The sequence below is a fragment of the Thalassophryne amazonica genome, chromosome 8 (assembly GCF_902500255.1).
Source record: "Thalassophryne amazonica chromosome 8, fThaAma1.1, whole genome shotgun sequence".
NCBI lineage: Eukaryota > Metazoa > Chordata > Actinopteri > Batrachoidiformes > Batrachoididae > Thalassophryne > Thalassophryne amazonica.
This window is the reverse complement of record NC_047110.1, coordinates 43,798,802-43,823,482: the sequence shown is the minus strand read 5'-3', so window position 1 is coordinate 43,823,482 and position 24,681 is coordinate 43,798,802. Positions and strand designations below refer to the sequence as shown.

The 24,681-nt window shown below is 39.2% G+C and overlaps 1 long non-coding RNA gene across 1 annotated transcript; it reads right to left on the bottom strand.

Annotated features, from left to right (window-relative positions):
- Nucleotides 1-13,966: 13,966 nt before the first annotated feature.
- LOC117515077 lies at nucleotides 13,967-24,211 on the bottom strand. The gene is made up of 3 exons (XR_004562034.1): nucleotides 24,064-24,211; nucleotides 15,352-15,353; nucleotides 13,967-13,977 (listed from the first exon to the last, which is right to left on the bottom strand). It is a non-coding gene; the product is annotated as an uncharacterized LOC117515077 (long non-coding RNA).
- Nucleotides 24,212-24,681: the final 470 nt, after the last annotated feature.

Here is a 24,681-nt window from a genome sequence, read left to right as displayed (position 1 = left end):
CCACTCTAGCAGCGCATGGGTATGAGAAGATGGCAAGCCAGTGCCGTGGCAAGATGAAGACCCTCAAGGCCAAGTTCAAAAAGGTGAGGGGCCACAATACAAGAAGGGGAAGAATTTGGCTTGAACCGAATTGAGTCTGGGCACATGTGTAGGATGAGCCAAATTAAAAAAAAAACTCCAGTCTCAATGGGGTCTTAGAGGTGATCATATCAGGGTTGATTCAACTCTCTGCCAGTTTCATTTCACTCGGCCATCAGAAGTGTATCTGTGTGTGGTGAAAGTGTTGAACTTGTAGAGACATTCACTTATCTCAGCAGTGACATTCATGTCTTGTATCTTTGGCCTTTGAGATGAAGTCACGTGGTCGTGTTTGGCCATCTTATCTTTGCAGTAGAATGAAGGTCTAAGTCTTTAGGGTCCTAGCGCTCCTTTCTTACTGTATGGTTGTGAGTATGGTTTGTACACCAACCACCAGTGACCTAAGGTGACGACTCAATGTCTTTGGTACCAGGTTTCTTCAATAGATTCTTGGGTAACAAGCACTTATTTAGGGAAACTCGGATAAGAAGTATCACGTGCACTGCGCAGGAACATTTTGGCCATGTGGCACATTTCTCTGTGCATGATCCATGCAGGTGCATCAATAATGAGGACCCCAGTTTCTGGAGAAGGCCAAGGGCAGGCCCATGTTTCACCTGGCTGCAACAGATAAATAGTTATTTTTGAGAGGTGGAGATGGAACAGTTGTCTGCCTGGGTGGTTGCCATCCAGCATCCAACGTGGTTCAGTTTATGTCATCGGTGCAGTGACACATGCTTCCAGACTTAACTGGAAGGTGTAATTTTAACCCTGCCCACATGTTAATTGTCAAATTACAAAAAGAACTTATTGTGACATAGTGGTGCTTTGACCATGTGATGTGATAACCAGAAGGTTGTGGGTTCAAAACCCCCCTTGAGGCCTTTGGCTGTAGTTTTCCTATCAATGATGCTGAAATAATTGCAGAGTAAAGTTTGTAAAGACAGACTGCAATGAGTACACTCCAAACAGTGTTAAATCACCTCTCTCATAGTGTTAAATTAGCTGTATCTTAGTCTTACGCGAAGTTGATCAACTCTAAAGACTTAATTTATGCTCTGATAGAGTTGATTTTATATTGTGATTGAGTTGATTTAACATTACTTGGCGTTGGACCAAATGTAATAATGGCAGAGTTTATTTTACTCTGCAAAATTTATTTTATACATGAGTAAAGCAGAACAGTGTGAAAATACACTCTACAGTGCTGAAAATTATGCTTAGATGAAATCTGAACTCTTACAGAGTTGAGAGTTGAACTGTTTAGATGGTGTTAATTTAAATGTATAGTACAAAGCAAACTCTGAAAAGAGTCAACTGATTTAACACTGGCCCTTTTGCTGTATATCAGAGGAGTGTCAGGCATGGTGGTGGCATGGCTCAAAACAGGTAGTCACAAATGTGAGTTCTCACCAGGGATGGAGAAAGTACAAGGTTTAATCATCAAAGCAAGCAGGGAGTCGGTACACAGGTGATCCAGCAGTGAGGCAACAGTAACAGACAGGCGAAAGGCTGAGGCGTGGTTCAACAGACAGGCACAGGTCAAAATACACAGCGAGGAGGCAGTCAGAGACAAAGGCAAACTCAAGGTCGAGGACAAAGCAAGGTCAAAAATCCGGCAGGCAAAAAACAAGGCAAAGGAGTACGTTAAACTATGGCTGGAGAGTGACATGAAATCAACAATCTGGCAGTGAGTGGTGAGACTGTGAGGGCTTAAATAACTGGTGGTGTAATTAGAGGAGAAATGAGAAGCAGGTGTGCAGAAGGTGCTGGAAGGGGGCGTGACCGGGGAAGACAAAGGTAAGTGCAAGAGAGAGCAGTGAGGCAAAAGCAAAGTGAACTGGGGCAAGATAAATAAGTGGCTGAAAAACCAATCGTTCAAAGCAAGTAAGTGGCATAAAACTATCAGTGTATAACGTGACATGTTCCAGACAAGCAATAATGCGTGAGCAAAACAAAAGGGGAAGCCAAACTAGGAAATAATGTGACTAATCCAAATAGCGGGAAACATGAAGATCTATGATTATAATAGAAACTAGAACAGGGGCTGATACAGATTACAAACTGAGCATAAAATAACTGACATGAAACAAAACCAGTAACCACAAAATACAACACAAAATAGATGATAAACAGAGAATAAACAAACAGTGACTACAGAATAATGCAATAAATAAAAGATAACTGATAAACAGAAAATGGAATCAATAACAAATGGAACATGATATGACAAGAAACACTGAAGGTGAATAATAACCAAAACCTGTGACTAAAGCATAATACAAAAAATGTGATAACCAGAACTAGACATATAGGACCAGGAGTGAACAACCAATAACCAACTACAGAATAAAAGAAAACCAAAGAAAGAATCTGTGACGAAAGTGTAACATAAAGAAAAGCAATGAATAACTGAATGACTGCAAACTAAATAAGGTAACAAAAGAAACTAGTGACTAAATGGCAAACAAAGCAATAAATGGAATCAAACAGACTAACATGGTAAGGTATAAACTAATGAAAGGTAAAACCAGAGACTCAAAGAGGAAATAAGGCAATGAACGAAAATCTAGCCCCTGAGCTGGGGCAGGGCATGACAAGGAGTTTCTACAAGCAGCCGTAGAACTGTGGGACTGTGAGAACCTTTAAAATGAAACTCAAAACGTGTACCTGTAAAAGGTGGATAAAAATGAGTGTGACTATAATAAAAGCCTTTTCAGCACTCTACTCACAGATTTGTTGCAGTAATCTGCTTTGACGTAAATGCCAGTAACTTGCGTCAATTATGGATGCATATGTGCAACATGCTTCGGTAATTGCAGCAATATTCACACAAATGCAGACAACATGTTTGCATGCAGAGGCAAAGTGTCACATACTTTAACCCAGTATTCATTATTAATAATAGCAGATTCCTCCTCAGTCCACACATGGAAAATGTAATTACTTTGTACTGCCCACACGTTGCCATTTCTAAAAGCGCCATCAGGAAAAGAAGAGTCATTAAAGCACCAAGACTGAAAAGTAATAAAAGCACACATATTGTCAATCACACACACACACACACACACACACACACACACACACACACACACACACACACACACACACACACACACACACACACACACACACACACACACACACACACAGAGTGTCTGTGGGCAAGGACGGTGCAACAGTATAAGGCCTTTCCATTTTCTTAAGGAAACAGATGGATGAAACCGCACAGTGGTCTTGGGGCTTATTCATTTTGGCTGTAACCACACCTTATTGTCATACTACTACCACGGGGTGTGTGTGTTGGTGTGAAAACTGGAACCACTTTTTCATGGCAGTGCTACAATAACTGCTCAGCAGAGGGAACTGGCATCGTGTTCCCACACGGTTCCCTGAGGCTTCATTCATCATCTAATTTGCCAAAACTGACACTCATCAAAACTATTAGGTTGATATTATCGTGTGAGTCACTGCATATGTCTGCTCAGTGATGTTTAAAAGAATTCACACCAGTGTCATGTTTAAGGAACTTTAGGAAAAATTTCAAGAAAATTTTCAAGAAAAAAATATGATTTGGGAATATGGTTTGGAAAGAGGGGACGGACGATCAGCCCACAGGTGCTTAGGTCCAAAAAAAAAAAAAAAGAAAAAAAAAAGTTCTCATGGGCAGGCTGGTGTCCTGTCCAGGGTGTACCCCGCCCCACGCTCTATGACTGCTGGGATAGACTCCAGAACCCCGCGACCCTTAATTGGACTAAGCGGTTGAAGGTGTGTGTGTGTGTGTGTGTGTGTGTGTGTGTGTGTGTGTGTGTGTGTGTGTGTGTGTGTGTGTGTGTGTGTGTGTGTGTGTGTGTGTAGTTCTCATCATGACTTAATGTAGAACATGGGTGATATTGTTCGACAGCCAACATTTCTATCTGAAATTAAACAGAATTTATGTATTTAGTTATTCATTCATTCCATCATGAACCACAAGTGAATGTAGGTCACGGGTGTCTTATAAATACATTTAAATTTGAGATTAAAAAACAGACACTGAACTGATAATCCTAAAATACCAGTATTTCTATCAGGATGCTATGAATAAATAAATAAATAAATAAATACTTAGAAAAAAATTCTGAAATAAAAGTCTAAGAATATTTAACATAAAATGTCATCTTAACTGTCAAACATAGTTATGTGGTTTTTCACAGTATTACCCCTTTAAATCGTGAATTATGCAGTGACAGAGGAGGCTGGCAACAGTGGAGGATGATGCCCAGTGTTGGCACTGGGAACTGGTGCATTGGTGGATTTCAGTTATCAGTGTAGAAAGCAAAAATCTTTGCATACAAATCTGTGTAGTCAGATATGCGTGGAATGCATATCAAAATGTTTCAAGTTGTATGGAGAAAAAAAAAAAGGAAAAGTCACTAAAATAAACTATAAGAAATATGTAAAGGATTGGGAGTTCTGCAGCACCAAGAAAGAAACTATTTTTATACTGATAAGCTGTAGGGAAAATTATTAGAATGGACTGTTCAGTGACAGAATATATGCAATAAAAAATCAGTCAATATTCGGAGGTTTGTGCTGCCATCTTGTGTCCAGAGTGGAGTATTACAGCATATCAAATCCACAACACTGTCGCGCAGAGTTCAGCTCGGGAGTTTAAAAAAAACAACAACGCAGTGATCTGATATTTATTAGCGGCATAAAGCTGCTGCACAGACAGAATTTTTTTTGCAACAAAAACAAAGTCTAAAAAAACTTTAACTGCTGGGGTTTTTTCCAACAGAGAGAGGAGGCAAACAGAAACAGTCAAAAAGACTGTCCTGCAGGCTGCAGCAGATTCAGTGACACACACCTTGTGATCAGTGAGGCCAGCAAACAGTTTGTCTGATGTTCATGAAACATCTTGTGAACTTTTCTTCATGTAGTATGACTTTGGATTACAAGAATATTGGTGAAGCAGAAAATGATATCAGCTATAAGGGCTGCGCTTGGTCCAACAAGCATAAAGGTCAGATCGAGGAGCAGCCATGTGCTGCCATGTCCATCACAGAACTGTCCGGAGTCTTGAATGGCAACCCCTTAGGCAGACAACCAATCCATCCACACCTCTTGAAAGTAGCAATCTCTCAGTTGCAGATGTGTTAAATGTGGGCCACCCCGTGGCTTCTCCAGTTGCTGAGGTCCTCAACACCAAGGCACCTATGTGTTGGATGAAACACGGAGAAAAGCACCATGTGGCCAAACTATTGTCACAGATGTTCCCTCACAATGCAAGTGATGCTCCTCATCTCAGACTTCTACAGTGACAGAAGAAATCAAATGCAAAGCACTTTTCACGCATGGTTTGATTTATAAACTAAAGTAATTCCCAACGTTTTATCAACATTAATGGCAGCTCTGTCATTTTTACAAAGTGAAAATATCGCACATATCTTTTAAAGTAATGTGCTAATTCGATTTTGTGTCAAAAGGCATTATGGGCAATGAGTCTCCTCTCATCATCACCCTCCCCCCCACCTGTCAAAATGCATAAAACACTGCCATCTACTGCACGGGAGTGTGAATCATACATGTCAACCCCTTTGAGGGTCCACCTGCATAACCAAGTGAGAAAATCCATAAAAACAACACAAAATCCTTACACCTGATTCACACCTGTTTGTTCCACAAAATTGAACTCACTGACTGAATGCCACACTACTATTATTGTGAACACCTCCTTTTCTACTTTTTTTTTTTTTACTAATATCCCAATTTCATAGCCTTAAGAGTGTGCATATCATGAATGCTTGGTCTTGTTGGATTTGTGAGAATCTACTGGTACCTTGTTTCCCATGTAACAATAAGCAATAATGTATTCAAAACCTGGATTAATCTTTAGTCACATAGCACCACTATTATTCTGAACACTGCTGTATTATGAGTTGCCACAATGACATTAAAGTCAGGATCATTAGTATTTCCACCACAGTTGAATTTCAAACAATAGAGCTCTAGTATTCATGCGTCAAGCTGAATTTTATAGAACTGAATGTGTAAAATTTAGTTATTTTTTACAGAAAGAAGAATTGTGTGTCACTAGTGGAAATACATTAATAAAATGAAAAATAAATTGAATATAATGAACAAAAGAATACATACCTCAGAACTTCATCAAGTGTATCGAAAATTGCCTCTCCTGTGCCGATGTTGCAGACTGGCATGTCGATGATCCTTGACTTTGCCCCTATGTTTATTAGGGATGGGTATCGATAAGATTTTTTCGATATCGATACCATTATTGATTCTGCTTATCGATCCGATTCCTTATCAATTCCCTTATCGATACCTCTTGTGAATTTTTTGTGTACTAAAAGTTGGCTTTACAGGTTTTCTATGTCAGCGGGTCAAAGAGCTTTTTCTTATCATGCACCCGCTCTGTGGAACGGTCTTCCTGCGACCGTGAGACAGTTGGAGTCCGTGGACATTTTTAAGTCAAGACTTAAAGCCTATTTTTATTCTCTTTCTTATGAATAGTTTTTATTTTTTATCTGTTTGATTCTTTTACTTCTGTTTTTAATTTTGTATTTGAATTTTTTAATTTTTATTTATTTATTTTCATTTTTTATGTTGAACTGTTCTATGTGAGGTGCCTTGAGACAGATTTTGTTGTGATTTGGCACTTTATAAGCCGATTAAATTGAAATTGAATTGAAATTGAACAACATTTTATTGTCTTAAAGTAAATAAACATGAAATTGGTCACTGGATCCTTAAACTCTGGACTTAATAAACTCTACATGGTGGATACTTGCTCTCTGGACATAAATAGGAATAAACAAAATCTGTAGTTATTGTCAAAAGCATTTTCTTTCAGCCATTATTGGCATGAATGTCTTTCCATACATCTGAGCTCTTACAGTACGTCAGGATGTAAATTATAAAGAATACAGCATGTCTCATTTTGGGAGGAAAAAAATGTTTTAGTGGATTGTAGTTTCTTGTCTGTAATATGTTTGTAAGAGGTGTCATTTTATTTAAAGCGGCGATTCATTTTGAAGTTATTAATTCCGACCGAACTCTGTCTTGGCAGAGAGCAGCGTTTGGAGCTGTGCCAACGGAACGGAGGACAATTCTCGTTTCTTGAATGCAACAAGACATGAGTCCCAGTTAGTGACTTTAATCCACACAAAAGTGACTCATAATATTTTAATGGCTTTGAGAGGGGTTAAGAAGCGGACTTGCCGTTTCTGAAGAGCAGTGAATCAAAGAACCAACGAACTAGTGGATTGAAGCATTGCTTCAATGGCTCACGCTTCAAAGTGGAGTCGCGCTGCAGAAACGGTTGATTACAGACCCGCTGCAGACCAAACCCTGAATATCCGTAAGACTTTATTTGTACGTCCGTATGACTCTGAAACTCGGAAAAATCCATATAATTTATGGACAATCCATATAGGTTGACATGTATGGTGAATAGCGATCAACGTGTGATCGTTGGTCGCTATTCGTTGTGCTGAATCACACTTCACAAACAAAATTTTCAGTTTTGCAACTGCCCTTTTTTATTACAAATGAAAAAATTACATATTTACAAATACACATTTATTTGTAAAAACCAACACACAAGTTACAAATTGGAAATTTGTGTCTGTAGATCACAAAACACGTAGCTATGTCGTGACCATGAGTGAAAAGTGTTTTGTATTTAATCTCTTGTGCCACTGTCTGTGTTGTATGTTTAAAAAAAAAATTACACTTTTTTGCAGCAGCCCTCAGCCGCTCCGCCCCCTTCTGCTGGGGTAGGGCTGAGCTTCTCACAGCGGCCTGACAGTTGCAAAACATACGACAGGAACTAACGTTTGATTTTAGGGTTTACAGATGTTTTTGACTGTTAAGCTTTACTCTGTGTTCCATGATGCATAACACAAAATGGCTGACGCACATCCAAAATGTCCTTATAACTATCTGATCTTAAGCTAACTCCTTTTCAAATGGCTAACACACAAAATGTCCTTGTATTTGGTAAAACTATCTGATCTTTTTCCAACTTTCTAATTATTAAAACCATCTGATTTTTTACATAACATCCATGAACGCAACACGGACAGATACCCACTTATTCACCTCACTTTGCAGTCATCTCACATAGACACTGATTCAAGCCAGGTTAAGGACTGCCCATATGGGGGTGGCTTAGGCTGAAGGAACAAATGGTAGCATAGAGAGGAAATCTGGGTTCTTTTTTTCAGGTGTTTGCATGTGGCCTGATCAAGATCCCAGCGCTGAGATGACTTTCTGTATCAGTGTGAGAACTTACAATACAACATCTAAAGTTTGAAGTCCGCTTCCTGTCCAATTCTTTTGGAAATCATTCACCGTGATAAAATAGCCTAACAACTAGGGTTGAGCCGGATACTCGTTTCAGACGAGTATCCAATACAAATAAAGTATTTTTGATGAGCATGAGCATGATCCGAATGAAAGTCATCAATATCTGTGCTCGCGCTGAAGGAAAATTCTCATTGGCTAACTGACTGTCTTCACGCTTTGTGATTGGCCAGTCACACACAGTGCCCGCCCTTCCCTACACAGACACATCTCACTGCAACTTCTCACACACACAGACAGGATCTCTCTCTGTGCATGGCTGGATTCTGCCTCACGTTGCTCTGTCAGTACTCTAAAGTCGCATTCACACCGGACGCCACGCGACGCCACAAATTCGCGTCCCTCACCTGGCGAAGGATGCACCACCATCACCCAGTGTGTCGCTCTGCGTGAGTCGCGTTCACACCTGACACCACGCAACACCACAAATTCATCATTTGCTGCAGGAGCTGCGTCTAGATGACGGCCGCTTCCAGCGGTACTTCCGCCTCTCCAGGACCCAGTTTGAGGACCTCTTGTCCCGTTCACTCTCGCACATGTGAACAAAGAAAAAAAAAACTGGCTGCTGCTGCAGTTCCTTGCTCTCCTCTCAAACTCTGTCATAATTGTGTTATAAACCAGTCATCATTTGTTTTATTATACATCTGTGTAGTTAATAAAATTATCTTGACAGATGATTCGTTCGCACGCGCACATGTGGAAAAAAAATGGCTGCTGCTGCAGTTCACCGCTCTCCCCTCAAACTCTGTCATAATTGTGTTAAATAAAGGACAAAAGGGACATGAGTCCTGCTCACAGGCTGATTGCCAGAGACAGGACATGTCCACATCAAGTATAAACTCCAGACATCTCCACGTCACTACATATCCAGTCCCTGATTGGTCATCGCGGCATGGTGTTTTACCTTTTGCTCTGATGACTAGCAATAATATGTGCCTTGATTGTCGGCATATATTGTTGCTGGCGACGATATGTGCCGGTGTGCATTATGTGGAAGAAATAAAAACCAGCTGGTACGTGTGGAACCACATTGCACCCCTTATGTGGAATAAATAAAAAAATAAAAACCAGCCGGTACCTGTGGAACGACATTGTGCCACTTATGTGATTAAAAAAAAATAGCCGGTACCTGTGGAACCACATCACGGCGCTGATATGGAATTAAAAAAAAAAAAAACAGTCGGTACCTGTGGAACCACATCACGCCACTTATATGGAAAAAAAAAAAAAAAAAACAGCCGGTACCTGTGGAACCACATCACGCCACTTATATGGAATAAAAAAAAAAAAAAACAGCCGGTACCTGTGGAACCACATCACGGCGCTGATATGGAATTTAAAAAAAAAACAGTCGGTACCTGTGGAACCACATCACGGCGCTGATATGGAATTAAAAAAAAAACAGCTGGTACCTGTGGAACCACATCACGGCGCTGATATGGAATTTAAAAAAAAAACAGCTGGTACCTGTGGAACCACATCACGGCGCTGATATGGAATTTAAAAAAAAACAGTCGGTACCTGTGGAACCACATCACGGCGCTGATATGGAATTAAAAAAAAAAAAAACAGTCGGTACCTGTGGAACCACATCACGCCACTTATATGGAATAAAAAAAAAAAAAAAACAGTCGGTACCTGTGGAACCACATCACGCCACTTATATGGAATAAAAAAAAAAAAAACAGCTGGTACCTGCGGAACCACATCACGGCGCTGATATGGAATTTAAAAAAAAAACAGCTGGTACCTGTGGAACCACATCACGGCGCTGATATGGAATTTAAAAAAAAAACAGTCGGTACCTGTGGAACCACATCACGGCGCTGATATGGAATTTAAAAAAAAAACAGCTGGTACCTGTGGAACCACATCACGGCGCTGATATGGAATTTAAAAAAAAAACAGTCGGTACCTGTGGAACCACATCACGGCGCTGATATGGAATTAAAAAAAAAAAAACAGTCGGTACCTGTGGAACCACATCACGCCACTTATATGGAATAAAAAAAAAAAAAAAACAGTCGGTACCTGTGGAACCACATCACGCCACTTATATGGAATAAAAAAAAAAAAAACAGCTGGTACCTGCGGAACCACATCACGGCGCTGATATGGAATTTAAAAAAAAAACAGCTGGTACCTGTGGAACCACATCACGGCGCTGATATGGAATTTAAAAAAAAAACAGTCGGTACCTGTGGAACCACATCACGGCGCTGATATGGAATTAAAAAAAAAAAACAGTCGGTACCTGTGGAACCACATCACGCCACTTATATGGAATAAAAAAAAAAAAAAAAACAGTCGGTACCTGTGGAACCACATCACGCCACTTATATGGAATAAAAAAAAAAAACAGCTGGTACCTGCGGAACCACATCACGGCGCTGATATGGAATTTAAAAAAAAAACAGTCGGTACCTGTGGAACCACATCACGACACTTATATGGAATAAAAAAAAAAACTAAAAAAAAACAGTCGGTACCTGTGGAACCACATCACGACACTTATATGGAATAAAAAAAAAAACTAAAAAAAAACAGCCGGTACCTGTGGAACCACATCACGCCGCTTATATGGAATAAAAAAACAAACAACAACAACAAAAAAAAAAACAGCTGGTACCTGCGGAACCACATCACGGCGCTGATATGGAATTTTAAAAAAAAACAGTCGGTACCTGTGGAACCACATCACGGCGCTGATATGGAATTAAAAAAAAAAAACAGTCGGTACCTGTGGAACCACATCACGCCACTTATATGGAATAAAAAAAAAAAAAAAACAGTCGGTACCTGTGGAACCACATCACGCCACTTATATGGAATAAAAAAACAAACAACAACAACAAAAAAAAAAACAGCTGGTACCTGTGGAACCACATCACGGCGCTGATATGGAATTTAAAAAAAAAACAGTCGGTACCTGTGGAACCACATCACGGCGCTGATATGGAATTAAAAAAAAAAAAAACAGTCGGTACCTGTGGAACCACATCACGCCACTTATATGGAATAAAAAAAAAAAAAAAACAGTCGGTACCTGTGGAACCACATCACGCCACTTATATGGAATAAAAAAAAAAAAAACAGCTGGTACCTGCGGAACCACATCACGGCGCTGATATGGAATTTAAAAAAAAAACAGCTGGTACCTGTGGAACCACATCACGGCGCTGATATGGAATTTAAAAAAAAAACAGCTGGTACCTGTGGAACCACATCACGGCGCTGATATGGAATTTAAAAAAAAAACAGTCGGTACCTGTGGAACCACATCACGGCGCTGATATGGAATTAAAAAAAAAAAAACAGTCGGTACCTGTGGAACCACATCACGCCACTTATATGGAATAAAAAAAAAAAAAAAAACAGTCGGTACCTGTGGAACCACATCACGGCGCTGATATGGAATTTAAAAAAAAAACAGTCGGTACCTGTGGAACCACATCACGACACTTATATGGAATTTAAAAAAAAACTAAAAAAAAACAGCCGGTACCTGTGGAACCACATCACGCCGCTTATATGGAATAAAAAAACAAACAACAACAACAAAAAAAAAAACAGCTGGTACCTGTGGAACCACATCACGGCGCTGATATGGAATTTAAAAAAAAAAACAGCCGGTACCTGTGGAACCACATCACGACACTTATATGGAATTTAAAAAAAAACTAAAAAAAAACAGCCGGTACCTGTGGAACCACATCACGCCGCTTATATGGAATAAAAAAACAAACAACAACAACAAAAAAAAAACAGCTGGTACCTGCGGAACCACATCACGGCGCTGATATGGAATTTAAAAAAAAAAACAGCCGGTACCTGTGGAACCACATCACGGCGCTGATATGGAATTTAAAAAAAAAACAGTCGGTACCTGTGGAACCACATCACGCCGCTTATATGGAATAAAAAAAAAAAAACAGCCGGTACCTGTGGAACCACATCACGCCGCTTATATGGAATAAAAAAAACAAACAACAACAACAAAAAAAAAACAGCTGGTACCTGCGGAACCACATCACGGCGCTGATATGGAATTTAAAAAAAAAAACAGCCGGTACCTGTGGAACCACATCACGACACTTATATGGAATTAAAAAAAAAACTAAAAAAAACAGCTGGTACCTGCGGAACCACATCACGCCGCTTATGTGGAATAAAAAAAACAAAAAAACTGCCGGTACCTGTGGAACCACATCACGCCGCTTATATGGAATAATAAAAAAAAACAAAGCAGCCGGTACCTGTGGAACCACATCATACCACTTATATGGAATAATAAAAAAAAACAAAGCAGCCGGTACCTGTGGAACCACATCACACCACTTATATGGAATAAAAAAAAAAAAAAAAAAAAAAAAAGCAGCCGGTACTTGTGGAACCACATCGTGCCGCTTATATGGAATAAAAAACAAACAGTGGCACCTGTGGAACCACATTGTGCAGCTTATGTGGAATAAATAAAAACCAGCTGGTACCTGTGCCTTTCAAAAGCTCTGATTGCCAGTCAGCGACTTTATGTGTGAGCTACGGAGCTGTTCTTTAAAAGCTGCGGGAATCTGCCTTATATCAGGAAGGACATGGAACTATTACAAAAAAAAAAAACTAAAATCACACACCATATATAAAAACACTGCATTTATCAAGCGAGCAATACAAATATGATCAGTTCTGTTCCTCTGTAAATGACCCATGGTCACAGACATACAGTCATGAAATGACATGAATGAGAAGCAGTTCACTCATCTCAATCATGTCCACATCTGCTGGCGCGTCTCCAACTGGCCACGCGCGCGTCTTGTGGACGACGTGCCGCAGGACACTGCATCTTGTGGAACAGAGCTCACGTGGGTGACATGACAGTGAGATCGCCTGCTGCACGTTCTGATCTGACAGTCCGTTTCACCCTGGGAGCAGCCTGTCCATGTGTGCACCATTTGCTACAGCAGCACATCACCACAGTGATATATGTTTTTATTTATGTCCACTTGGTAACAGCAAACAGACACGCGCATCATAGTGGGCAGTTGTTTGTCCATGTCCATCTAAACACAGTACGTGGCGTCCAACTAGGATGTCCAGATTCACAGATTTCCACAGCCACTTCAGTGGGAGTACACACCTCCTGTCATCTCAGCACACAGACCAAAGCCACACTCGTGTGGGACTTAGACAAATTTCTCTGCGAGTACGAAAGTGATTGTCTACAGTCTATTATCATGCCAAGAGTGCATTTTCTAAGTGCCTCGCGAGCGGTGTTAGATGTTTGTGCATGTCACCTGGATTTTGGCCGCCACCTGCTGCGAGAGGATGCAATGGGTTCGCACAATGCACACTTTGTCTTTCAGGCACTTGTGTGCGCCAATAGTTGTAGCAACAGGTGTACGAGGTGTTGGAGTCAGGGACGACATTACATGGTTTGCACATGATTCCTGCATCATGCGCACTATGTGTGCACTTCATCCAAACTTCACACTATGTGTGAAGGGGCCCTAAGAGTTACAAGTTCAGTGTAAGTCGCTAACAGTGAAGCATTAATAAGCAGTTTGTATTTAATTTTGCAATCATCCCCTCAGATTAGTGTGCTCATTTTGGTTCCACAAAGGGACAAGAAGGCTCAAATTTTCAAATCCAACCAGGTGAGTTCACCAATGAGCTCCTCCCCCTCTCGTCAGAGTGGTGTCAATCAGAAAAACTTGCAATTTCTCAACCATTTTATTTTGCAGACATTGCATTAGATGCTCATCACTTATTGTATGTTTTTTATTATTATTATTACCTCAACCAAGGAGGTTATGAGTTTGTTGGCATTTGTCTGTATGTCTGTCAGGTTGTCAGCAGGATATCTCAAAAGGACACAAGTGGATTTCAAAAAATACAAAGCTAGTTATTGGGTCAAAGAAAGAAAAGAAGACTGCCAGTCACTTCAGTGATCAGGATCAAAGACCAGATCCTTCACTTGATCAGGATTACTTTGATGATTATTACTAGATCAAAGAAAGACAGACACATGGCAAAGAAATCATGAGTTTTGAAAACCAAACATCATGATAAAAGATCAAGATCAAAATACACTAATAAAGATCTAAAGTTGGCAATGAGGATCAAAGATGAGTAATCACGCACAAAGATCAAGATCAAGACCTCATAAGTCACCCATCAGAAACAAAGGTGAGTGATCAGGAGCTAAGATTATTACAGAAGATATCAAAGAAGCAAATGTTTCACCGTGAAAATTAAATATTCAAAGAGAATGTCAACCAGGATGCAAACAGAAGACTGCTGAACTTTGGTGGTGGTATGTGCTCTCTTTTATTCAACTGCGAAACAACTATGCCTGAAACTAAAACAGCGCCAAAGAGAGGAGCCAAGAATGCGGCACCAAAGAGTAGCTCTAAGACCGGTAGGAAGAGAACGAGTCCAAGGAAGGAGAGTTATGCCATCTGCAGGACAAGCCAGAGTCCTTGAGAAATAGAAAAAAAATACAAGCGACCTGGACCAGAAATTGTAAAGTGTGGATTAAATTAAATGGAACTCCGGAGGAAGCGAAACTCCTAATAATACGAGAGCTTTCAGATTTGGATGATTTGAAGTGACTGCTCCTTAAGGAGGAAAATGTCCTTATTGGTTCTTTATCACTTATTTGGAGGGATTTTCGTTATGATTTTTGTTTTGTTTTCCTTTTATTATGAGACAACCTCTGAGAAAACTTTATATCAAACAGTTAGACTTTATTTATCTGAATTTTTGGTTTGTGGATTACAACTTTTTTATGATGTCAACTGATTCTTTCCAATTTACCTCTGCACAGGAGCTTGACCTAAAAAACATAAATCTCATAACATTGAATATAATATAGCTCTGGATTGCTTTTTTCTTAAAAATGTTATTCACCACTGCAATTACTTTACTGAGGAACAATTTAAGAACTGTTCCATGATAAATGGGTCATTCTCCATTATACATTTTAATATTAGAAGTCCGAAAGACCAAAAGAACAAGATCGCAAGTACAAGCGGCCGAGATGAGTTTCCTCCACAGGGTGGCTGGGCACTCCCTTAGAGATAGGGTGAGGAGCTCGGTCACTCGGGAGGAGCTCGGAGTCGAGCCGCTGCTCCTCCACGTCGAAATGAGCCAGTTGAGGTGGCTCGGGCATCTTTTTCGGATGCCTCACTGGAGAGGTGTTCCAGACACGTCCCATCGGGAGGAGGCCCCGGGGAAGACCCAGGACACGCTGGATGGACTACGTCTCTCAGCTGGCTTGGGAACGCCTCGGGGTTCCCCAGAAGGAGCTGGGGGAGGTATGTGTGGATCGGGAGGTCTGGGCGGCTTTGCTTGAGCTGCTGCCCCCGCAACCCGACTCTGGATAAAGCAGAAGAAAATGGATGGATGGATGGATATTAGAAGTCTTTCTCCGAACCTGTTTAAAATTCAGGATTGTTTAAAAAATGCCAGTAAACTTTTTCTGTTATTTCGGTTACTGACACATGGTCAAGGGATGAGCACATGGACACATGGCCCTTTTGTATCAAAGGTGGGAAATAAGCAAAACATTGATAAACCTTGGATCACTAAGGGACTTCAGAATGCATGTAAAAAGAAACATTTTTGTAAAAGCAGTTTTTATAATTTAGAACAAATGAAGCTGAGATATAAGACATATAAAAACAAACTAATTAACATTATGAATTTTGTAAAAGGCAGTGCTATAGTGATTTGTTGCAAATCACTATAGCACTTGGAAGAATATCCTGCTTATTTTTATAGAAATACTGACACAATTGTTAAAGCTATAGCAGATAATTTTAATGTTTTTTGTTTGTTTGTTTGTTAATGTGGGTAAAAAAGATTTAGATTACAACAAAACAATTAAAACAGTTCTGGATTCAATGTTCATTAAAGGAATGGATGAAAAAGAAATTTTTGAAATAGTTCATAAACTTAAGGGGAAAATAAACGGATAGTGACAATTTTGATATGTTTTTGGTTAAAAATATTATTGTAGAGAAGACTCTCTACAAGAGTCAAGACAGAAGTCAGACTACCAGAGCAAGAATTTTAGCTGAGGAAGCTTCTGCGATTTGAAGTGAAACATCCTCGCGTCAAGCAACCCAGTCCAGTCGAAGATTCAAGCTTCTCTACTATGGAAACCACCTGGACAACTGAGAGCCTACACAGAAACATTATAGGCCAGTCTCCTTCTTACCACAATTTTCTAAAATTTTGGAAAAGGTATTTGTAATGAGGTTAACTGATTTCTTAAACTAAACATGATATCCTTAAGGAGCAGCAATACGGTTTTAGAAAGAATTGCACTACTTCATTGGCTGTAATGGATTTCATTGAACAAATTTCCAATTGAAAATAAGCAATAGACTATAGGGTTTTTTATTTACAGAAAGCACTTGATACTATAGATCATAGTTTGCTATTGGACAAATTACAGAAGTATGGTATCGGGTTTGGCACATGATAACAAGCTACTTACACAATAGGTATCAGTGTGTCCACATCGGTCGGAAAATTCTGAGTTCTTGATGATTACATGTGGGGGTGCCCCAGGATTCAGTCCTTGGGCCATTACTGTTTCTTATGTACATTAGTGATGTTTGGTTTCCAAGTCCGCAAGTTGTATTTTATTTGCTGATGATATGACTGTGTTTTGTAGTGGTCATTTGGGACAGCTCCTGTACACAATGGAGTTACAATGAATTACAGAAATTTAAACAATGGTTCAATTCAAACAAATTACCGCTCCATTTTGGAAAAACTAAGTGTATCATATTTGGAATAAGTCCAGGAACTTAAGCATAAAATGAAATTGTAACAGATACAAAATTTCTTGATGTTTATATTGATGATAAATTAAGCTGTAAAACATATATTAATTATGTTAAATCTAAAATGTCAAAAGTCATTGCAATTCTGCATAAAGCACAAGACTTCTTCTCCCAACATTCTTCAGCCATTTTTTATCATACATTACTTGTTCCATATATGACATATTACATATAGAATTAATACTAAACCAATATTTCTGTTGCAAAAGAAAGCTAAAAGAATTATCAGTAATAAACCAAATTGTGAGCCAACAAATCCATTATTTGCTTGTTTACAAATTTTAAAATTCTGGTACATGGTTGATTACATCACTATACAAATTATGTATAAAGTTAAAAAATAAACTTTTGCCTCAATATGTCCAGCACTTGTTTAAAATGAGGGACTCCAGCTACAATTTGAGAGGGACATTATTATTTGAGAAATTGTAAAAAGTCATTGATAATATTAAATTACTTGGTACCTTAGCTGGCTTTAAAAGGCTTTACAAAAATAATATATTTACCCGCTATAGTTTGGAGAATTAGGTTTACCATTTTTGTTGTTGTGTTTGATTGTGCACTGTTGCTCGTTTGGTTGTGTTTTGAAATTTTGGTGCACTGACTGAGTTGTATTGTTTGTGCACATTTCTTTTGTATTGTCGTTATGAGTATATATATTTATATATGGATACATTCTTTATTTCTTGTGGTATACGGGGAGGGTATCTATAAGCTTTGCTTCTGCCTTCACCCTTTCAGCCACATGGGTTCATTGTACGTTGTTCTTTTTATGAGTTTTGTTATTGTCTGTGTTGTTATTCATCTCTGTGCCGAAATTCACTCATTCATTCATTCGTTCACTTTATAGTTTGTTCTTTTTTATCATCTCACCAGACTTTTATGAATATTCAGCTTGCTTTGAATGTGAAGTCTCCATTTTGGCCCCCTGATGACTGATGACTTTCAGGTACTCTAAAGCGGCTGTACGATGATGTGTTTGTTCAGAATCCAAACCATGTTATCCTCTAGCGTACTGCTATGATGATATTTTAAAGCCTGTCCACAGCGTTCTCCTGGGCCACGCCCATTCCCTCTGGATGGTATTGTGAATGTGTGCAGTGAGCTGGCTCATTGGGCCCTCACGGTGAATGGGCCCCAGCCATTCACTGGGCACACAGAAGCTCATTAGAACTCTATAGACACACAATTGTGAGGCTCACATTAGAAACTTCCTTCTCTGGGGCTCAAACGCCACACACAAAGTGCCAGTTTGCTGCTAAGCTCGGCACATTGTCTTTTTGATTCACACAGTTTGGCCTTCTATTCACAATATTAAGTTCAAGTGGTGGACTATCAATTGCGTGTGCAATGGGCCGGTGTCTTTTTAAGAGCTTTGGTGGGGTTAAAAAGAGAGAAAAGGGATTTCAGCCCATCTATGGAGTGCTAGTTTTCAACAGAAACCATTGTGAGCATTCTGAAAGAAAGGACTCCTGGTTTTTTTCCTTCCATTACTAAAAAAGACACGGACATCACATAAATTCACATGAACTCGCTTCAGGGTGTTTCCAAGACCTACGGTTTAAGAATAGCCTAATTATACCTCCCTCTGCTGGAGAGCTTTTTGGAATCTGGCTAATTACAAAGTGGTGAATCTTAATGATTATACGCTCTTTTTGAAATGTGCACAAACCCATATGAGCTTGGTTCGACCTGAACTCTCAATGCACAGGAATGAGTTATCCTATACCCTCAATAGAATGGGAAAGTTATGAAAAGGATTAAATTTAAGGTTGCATGTTTGTTTACCTAGAGGTATTAATTACACTGGAAAAAAGTGATGTTTAGACAAGCTTAAAGAAATTATTACAATTTGCTATTTTGTTAAATTATAAATATGCCCTGAAAAACTCCCATAAACTCAGCCGTAACAAATTACATAATCTTTTTAAGTTTCACTGTTTTTGGGTGCAGGTCAGCTTAGGAATCAGCAATGACACAGTTAAAGGGAAAAGTTGACGTTTTTCAGCCTAGGCTTTGTTTTTAGATGTTTTGCTGTTAATCTTTTCACCTAAGAAAAAAACAAAATTTAACTGGTGTTGAACTGAGTTAGAGCGCAGACACCATAATGGGCTAACAGGGTACAAAATATTATTGTTCTGGGCTTATTCTCTAAGCCTATACTCCACAGCAGCCGAAGACTCGAGACAACGGTGAGGCTAAGGTAAGCGGATAACTATAATTGGCCATATTAAACAGTTTATTTATTTATTTATTTTTAGGTAAACCTGCACATTTGGTGGCAAAAAGAAGCAGTTTACTCTGGGTATTTTTTACCTTGCCCTGTCTAAAAACATAATATAAATGGTAAGCACATGATGGTTTTTGCATTCTAAATCATTATTGCACCAGGTTCTAATAGATGTCACTTTCAAGACACCTGAATAAATAAATCCATTGTGAATCACTGCTTTAAGGTGCTTCCTTAGTACAGGTGGTCAACCACAGTCTGAAACCAAAATCAGCAATTTTCTGTATGGGCTATCTGCACTAAACTCACATCCCTTATAATGTATTTGCGGTGCCCAAGCAAATCACACTATAGTTTGTCACTGTGACCAACTCCCTTTGCAATCAAGGAAGCGAAAGTTTTTTGATTTTCAATAAATAGGTCAAAACAATACAAAAGTGAAGCATCCATCCATCCATTTTCTATACCCGCTTACTCCCATTAAGGGTCACGGGGGGGGAGGAGGGGGGCTGAAGCCTATCCCAGCAGTCATAGGGCATGAGGCGTGGTACAGGACACTAGTCTGTCCCAGGGCCACATATAGACAGACAAACACATTCGCACTCGCACACACACACCTACGGAGAATTTGGAGAAATGAAAACATTAAAAAAAATAAAACAATCAAAACATATATAAAACTACAGAAACACTATTGGGAAAGAGAACAATTTGGACTGTTTAAGCACAATCACACAGCACTTCCACAAGACCAGACTGACTTTATACAAATGTTGATGAACAGTGAGTGAATCTTGGGCTGTGGTGAGACTGCAAAAGAAGACTTCCTTTTTTAAAACCTAAATGACAAAATGTCACTGGGCTCTGTATGGGCATATATAAAATGCCTTGGTTTGTTTGTGGTTTGTTGCGCATATCACACACAGACACACACACACACACACACACACACACACACACACACACACATATATATATATATATATATATACACACACACACACACACACACACACACACACACACACACACACACACACACACACACATATATATATATATATATATGTGTGTGTGTGTGTGTGTGTGTGTAAACACATACATACATAGTTATGTTAAGTTGGCCAAACCTAACATGACTTGCCACAATTTATTTATTTATTTTCAGTGTATGACGTACGTTAACTAGCTTCTTCCATTTTGTCATACAACCAAACAGCTGTGCAATTTCGTATGTGGAGCATGTTAACACACGCTGCCCACACAAAGGTAGATAGCACACACAGACATCCAAGCACTCATCATGTGACAGAGCCCTATTACTTCTCCACCAGTCTGTGGAATAAAACCTCAAATTTGATTACAAGCAACCTTTGGCTCCCTGGCCATCACACAATAGGCCAAGCTGTCTGGGCCGATTTCCATGCTCAGCATGCGGTGTGTGCACGCCCCGACCCCCAGCCCCTCCACTCTTTGTGGATAAGCCTGTTTACTGTGCTGAAAGTCTGCTTACTGATGATCTTTTAGCTGCAGTGTGAAAGGTTGCACAATCCTCCTATAATACCAAAACATGCATGCAAAATGTAGAAGTTTTAATATATAAAGCCTGAATTTAGTTTTTCTTTTTTGATGTCCTAAAAAATTCAAACATGTAAAAGCTCAAGCAGTTCACAAATTTTCAAGCAGCCCTCTACATCTTCACATGGTGTGCTACCCATGTGCTAAGTTTCACTGAAATCAACCCAAAGGTTTAGGAGGAGTTGCTGATAAAGTTTCATGAAGACACAATCTTACTGATTCTGTAAGGTCAGAGTCACCACAGATGATTGAGCACAGATGTCCGTTGACAGCAGATGCTCTTTGTGACACAACTCCAAATCTACCTGGTGGTACAGGCACAGCCCATGGTTTTTCTTAAAAGGTTTCCTATCCAAGCATTAACCAGGACCCACTATGCTTAGCTTCTGTGATCTGACAAGACCAGGCTTACACAGAGCAAATTTTTGCTTATTTCTGATATAAAAAGTCAGACAAAAAGTAACATTTTTCACAGAAAAAGGTAAGTAAGTAAGGTAAGGCAAGCTCCTTCACTTACTCCCTTGGGTTGGGTAGTGGATGCCCTTCCCGATGGAACTACATAGTACATGGATAATGGGAACAGGTGGTGGATCCTTCAGTGCTGGAAACAAGCACACAAAGCCTTGACCACCATCCACCTTTGTTTGGAAAAAGGTAAATATTGGAAAATACCAAAGGAATGGATGAACGAATGAAGTTTTATGCCAATGTTAATTCATAAGGGAAAAGGATAACCAAGTGTTAGGAATGAGAGGATGTGTTAGGGATAATGTTTGGTTTTTAGTTAGGGTTTCATTAGGTAAGGGAAAAGGATAACTCCCAGAACAACTTATAATGCACAGGTAGATTCTGTCTGTTCCTATATATATATATATATATATATATATATAGTGTGAAAAATAAGTATTTGAACACCCTGTGGTTTTGCAAGTTCTCCCACTTAGAAATCATGGAGGGGTCTGAAATTTTCGTCTTAGGTGTATGTCCACTGTGAAAGACATAATCTAAAACAAAAAAATCTGGAAATCACAATGTATAATTTTTTTAATAATTTATTTGTATGTTGCTGCTGCAAATACGTATTTGACCCCCTACAACCAGCAAAAATTCTGGCTCTCACAGACCTGTTAATTTTTCTTTAAGAAGCCCTCTTATTCTGCACTCTTTACCTGTATTAATTGCACCTGTTTGAACTTGTTACCCGTATAAAAGACACCTGTTCACACACTCAATCAATCACACTCCAACCTGTCCACCATAGCCAAGACCAAAGAGCTGTCTAAGGGACCAGAGGCAAAACTGTAGACCTGCACAAGGCTGGGATGGACTACAGGACAACAGGCAAGGAGCTTGGTAGAAGACAACAACTGTTATGATTACTTATTAGAAAGTGGAAAAAACACAAGATGACTGTCAATCTCCCTCAGTCTGGGATTCCATGCAAGATCTCACTTTGTGGGGTAAGGATGATTCTGAGAAAGCTCAGAACTGCACAGGAGGACCTGGTCAATGACCTGAAGAGAGCTGGGACTACAGTCACAAAGATTACATTAGTAACACATGATGCTGTCATGGTTTAAAATCCTGCAGGGCAGCAAGGTCCCCCTGCTCAAGCCAGCACATGTCCAGGCCCGTTTGAAGTTCACCAGTGATCATCTGGATGATCCAGAGGAGGCATGGGAGAAGGTCATGTGGTCAGCTGAGACCAGAATAGAGCTTTTTGGAATCAACTCCACTTACCATGTTTAGAGGATGAGAACAACCCCAAGAAAACTATCCCAACCATGAAGCATGGGGGTGAAACATCATACTCTGGGGGTGCTCTTCTGCAAAGGGGACAGGACGACTGCACCATATTGAAGGGAGGATGGATGGGGTCATGTATTGTGAGATTTTGGTAAACAACCTCCTTCCCCCAGTAAGAGCATTGAAGATGGGTCATGGCTGGGTCTTCCAGCATGACAATGACCCCAAACACACAGCCAGGGCAACTAAGGAGGGGCTCCGTAAGAAGCATTTCAAGGTCCTGGAGTGGCCTGGCCAGTCTCCAGACCTGAAATCAATAGAAAATCTTTGGAGGGAGCTGAAACTCCAAACCTGAAAGATTTGAAGAAGATCTGTATGGAGGAGTGGACCAAAATCCCTGCTGCAGTGTGTGCAAACCTGGTGAAAAACTACAGGAAACATTGACCTCTGTAATTGCAAACAAAGGCTACTGTACCAAATATTAACAGTGATTTTCACAAGTGTTGAAATACTTATTTGCAGCAGTAACATACAAATAAATTATTTAAAAAAAATCATACATTGTGATTTCCAGATTTTTTTTTTTTTTAGATTATGTCTCTCACAGTGGACATGCACCTAAGATGAAAATTACACACCCCTCCATGATTTCTAAGTGGGAGAACTTGCAAAATCGCAGGGTGTTCAAATACTTATTTTCCTCACTGTATATATATATATATATATATATATATATATATATTTGTCTGTGTGTACACACACACACACAAGATGTCATCATAAACTCTTGGCCTCCTTTATGTATACTGCTACTTTTTTTGCATGTTACTTTTTCTGTGCTCTTTCCTACCCTTACCAAAAAGAAATTTATCCATGTTTACTAGCAGTGGACCTCTTTTGAATTAAAAATAAGCAAGTATACTTTCAGATTACTTATGTACTAATCAAATATGCATAATATTTAAAGTATACATTGTTCATACTGACAAGTATGGCAAAAAAATCTCTGTACTTGGCATATACTTACAAATATATAGAATAATCTGAGTATACTTGGCATAAGAAACAAATGTCTTCAGGTAATTTAATTTAACCACGTTAGTCCCATTGAGATCAACATCTCTTTTGCAAGAGACCTGGACAAGGGAAAAAAATGCTTTTTGAAGAGGAAAAAACAATATATAAATAACACTGGAATATAACTCTTATAACCTTTTTTCTTTATTATCAGCTCTTCAATTTGGGTTTTTGTGCATTGTTGTAGTGTACTTTTTATTACTGGCATTTATTCTTTTATTATTAGAGTTTATTTTGTTTAGTGGTTTGATTCCTGTGAAAGTCTTATATAAATAGTCATAATTATTATTGTTAACAACGAATGTGTGATTTTTTTAGTATATAAGATGCACCGGAGTATAAGTCACAGGACCTCCCAAACTAGTTAAAAATAAATAAATAAAAGATTAATACACTAGAAAATATATCTTTTTTCGTTTCTTTTTTTTTTTTTTCTTTCTTTTCTTGGTAAGGGTACGCTCAGTGTGAGACATACCTGTTGTGAAATACAACACCTTTCTAATTAAAGCTGGCAGGTTCAAAAACTGGTTGTTTCATAGAAACATAAATATGTTTAGAATGATGTAAAATAATTTTTCTATGTACTTGCTGGTGGCTACTAGAAACTAACAGAACATGTAGACAGGATAAGACAAGAAGACAATAACAAAGGTCTCCTGCTGGATTTGAACTAGAAATTCGTAATTACTTGGTGTCCATCTAAAGACCACGGGGGGTCGGGTTCAAACAATTTATAAATGCAATATTAAACCA